This window comes from Papaver somniferum, chromosome 6 (assembly GCF_003573695.1).
Source record: "Papaver somniferum cultivar HN1 chromosome 6, ASM357369v1, whole genome shotgun sequence".
In the NCBI taxonomy this organism is placed as follows: Eukaryota; Viridiplantae; Streptophyta; class Magnoliopsida; order Ranunculales; family Papaveraceae; genus Papaver; species Papaver somniferum.
In genome coordinates, this window is record NC_039363.1 from 47,883,809 (window position 1) to 47,887,667 (window position 3,859).

The window sequence follows — 3,859 nt, forward strand, 5'->3', positions numbered from 1 at the left end:
TTTACGTGTTTATCAATAGATGAGTTCAAGTCTCCACATACCTTTTGTTGATGAAGTTCCACAAACTATCCTTGGTAGTTCTTCGTCTTCAATCGGTGATCGACGTGAAGTCTAAAGTTCAACTACACATTATATCATAATCCGAGACATAGCTATAAGTAGACTAGAATTCAAGACTTATAGTTTTGACAACTAAACTTGACAAACAAGCTTGAGATAGCAAAGCTTGCGAGTTCGACCGAGAAGCGCTCTAACACGTACATACACGACACATAACATACCCTTAATTTTTACCGACACCGTTATAATGTTAAATTTTACTTCTAACAATTGTGTCATGGTACAGCTGTTCCAAGCCACAATTTGACACCAGATTTTCCAAACGAAGGAATAATTACCCAGTATCTAAGATGAAGCTTTTTAGCCATAGTTTCCATTTTTTCTAGACCCATTTTCGTTTCCGAAATAAATACCATGTCAGGAGTACATTTTTCAAGCAGAAACTCAGGTGATTATATGTTTTAAGAATGTTACATCCTTGAGCATTCCACGAAATTATTTTCATCCTAATTGGAAAAAGCTTTAGACTGTTGATCCTAAAGGGTTTAAATTTTTTAACATGCAAATCACAAAACTTAAAACTCAGACTGTAAACTAAGAAAATATTTAGACACAACACTACCAAACCCAAAAGGAGTAAGCATATATGATCAGTAAAACAAGAGAATAATGGTAAGAAAGACTATAATAGAATTAAACTAACCTTATCAGAGCCTCCAACACTTGAGCTTCATTCCCATAGTTTTAGTTTCCTCACCTTGTCAGATACCACAACTTCATTCCTTATTTTAGCATCCTTATTTGCTTCTTCCTCTTTTTGCTTCACATTTTGATCTTCAATGACCACTGCTTTTGCTTTTATATTAGGGTTTGGACTAACCCAGTCAATCTTCATCCTCTGCCTCTTTCCATTAGCCTTTTAACCGCCTCCTTATCAATTACACTTCTGAACTTATTTGAAGTCTGAACCTTGTTCTTCCCAAACTTTGCTTTGTTCTTCTTGAATATTAAAAAAAGCCTTTGCTTCCTCTTTTATACTTATTACCACTGGATTATGTCTCCTATGCTTTGGAGTATCATTCTTACAGTCATAACCATTAGGGTGCATTATCCAATTGCAATATGTGCAAGTTATTGCAGGGAGACCTTCATAATAAATCTTAACAGTATCTTTCACACAGCTTAAATCTGAAACCAAAACATCAACCTTCTTTACCAGGTGTTTTTTTACATCAATAATCATAAAAAACTTATACTCCCCATCATGAGGCCCAATCAAAGTTAAGACTTCACCAACCAAAGAAGCAACCTTTCTTGCTAAATAAACTCTATCAGCATAAATGTTTTTAAATGTGAACTTAACCCATAACAAGCATTTAGTAAAATCTAAATCAGACAGTCTAACTTGTTATATCTTTTCTCTAAAAGTTAATAGTCTACCTTCTACAGAGGCCACAACCATCACCACTTTAGCAAATTCATCTGGATCTTCAAATATAAGAAAAAAATATTATCAACTTTTGATTCCCATACTTCTAGTTTCCAATTGAGATTCCAACTGTTCTTCAAACTTCTCCTTACTTCATCATGCTTGAGCGCTCTATGATAAAATCCTACTTCCCTGAATACTTTTCCAATCAATTGCATAGATTCTCCATTTTTGATACAGGCTTTTTTCAAGAAATCAAGCATTTCCTTTAACTGATAAATTAACCTTTTCTTCCATTAAATCCACTACCTTGCTTAAACCTAGAGACACTATTAAATCTCCCATTGCTGTAAGAACTTGTTTTTGCAGAACAGGGATTAGAACTATGAAGTTTCTTTGAGACCAAACAATTTGAGAATATGATTTTCTTCTGTCTCTGATTTCATACATATAATAGAGGAAAACACACTTCAACACTCTATCTTCCAAGCTAGTTGCCACTTGTATAAGATTTTCTAAATTTCTCATGCAATATCTAATACCGCCTATTAAGTAAAGATTTATTCTTTTTTTCTTATGTCAAAGATCTCTTCTTTTTTTTTATAGAAAACAATGATTACCTCCTCGTATACTCAACTTCCAATAAACAATCTTTGCATGAACATAATTCTTCTGAAACTTCAACTTTTGGACTACACGTGCCGATCAGCTTCCACCAGATGTCTATTCTTAGAATCGCTGAGTTGAAACACATGTTCAACATCCTTAGAAGGGGATCTAGCAAAACCCTCACAGCATATTTCATAGCCATGGAATCCGGTAGGAGGAAAACTAGGTTCAGGGAATTTTTCCCTTTGCTGGATAGCTCTAAAAATTCAAGCTGCAATTAGATCCATTAAAACAAAGAAGATCGAATTAAATTCAAAACATAACTCAAACCTTCCGAAAACTTACGATAAAAAACCAATTAGAAACGAAAATTCATTCAAAAGAACTGTATAGAAACAACAAGATCAATCACTTATCTTAATTGATAGTTCTCATCTGAGTCTGATCAACTGGATTAACAATTAGGATTTAACTTGTTTTCATTTTTCGAAAGATTTGATCTCAAGCATTTAAAACGGTGAAGATTGAGTCAACTCAACAGTCCCCCGATTCGCAGAGTATAAGATCAAGAGACTGGCCCTATGAGATAGTGTCGTTAACCCAAACACAAGCGAAGTATACTCCCCCCCTAAATCCAAGCCGTTTATATTTATACGAGTTCAGAAAAAAAAAATAAGCGAAGTTAATGAAATAATCTAAATCTCATATTTTCTTGTTGACTTCATCCGAGCCGTCAATTTAATTATATCTTTGTTATTTAGCACCCAAGTTCTCAGATATCATAAAATCAGTCAATCACAGCCGTCAAGTAACGTTCCACTGGCCATACGCCCATAGAGAAAAAAAAACAAAACCAAGAAGAGAAAAATACCGTTTGGTCCCTTTTTAGGTGGGCCCATGTATGTTTAGTCCTTTAGTCAAACGCCTTTAGTGTTTGGTCCATAATTAAAAAAAAAAGCCAAACAGACAATAATACCCTTACCTTAACTGTTACAGCCTTCAACCCACGATCTCCTAAAAACGCGTCAAATGTCTCTCTCCTTCTTTTTAGTTTCATTTTCATAGAACCACAACTTCTTCATCTTCTTCACTCCAAAACCCAGAGAACGAACATCATCAAAACCAAGAATCCACCAAAATCAGTCGAAATCATTTCAACTTTCGCAAATCAAAATCAAAACAGTCTTCAAAATCAGAAAACCAAACCCAGAAAATCGAAAACCCTAGAAAAATTGAAGAAATCGAAAACCCTAAATGGGTAAATCGAAGAGGAAAGTAGTAGTAGATACATCTTCAGACGAAGAAGTTGAAGAAATAGATAGCCAATTAGTTGTTTTTGAAGGAGATAGTCAAGAAGAATAAGAACCAGTACAAAGAAATCAAGAGTAAAGAAAGCAGCAAAAGCTAAAAACACTAATTCGAAGTTGATTTTTGATCTTCTGAAGTTGTATTTTGATCTGTTTGTTGTTGATTCAGTTTGTATTCCAATTTTTCTGCTGTCTGCATGTTTCTCCTTTGGTGTTTGCTAGATTTCATTTCTAGAATGAAGTCTAGAAAAATTGTGCTAAGTCCATGTTTCTCCTTTGGTGTTTGCCAGACTTCATTTCTAGAATGAAGTCTAGAAAAATTGTACTAAGTCCATGTTTCTTCTATGATGTTTGTCGGACTTCATTTCTAGAAATGAAGTCTAGAAAAATTGTGCTAAGTCCATGTTTCTCCTTTGATGTTTGCCGGACTTCATTTATAGAAATGAAGTCTAGA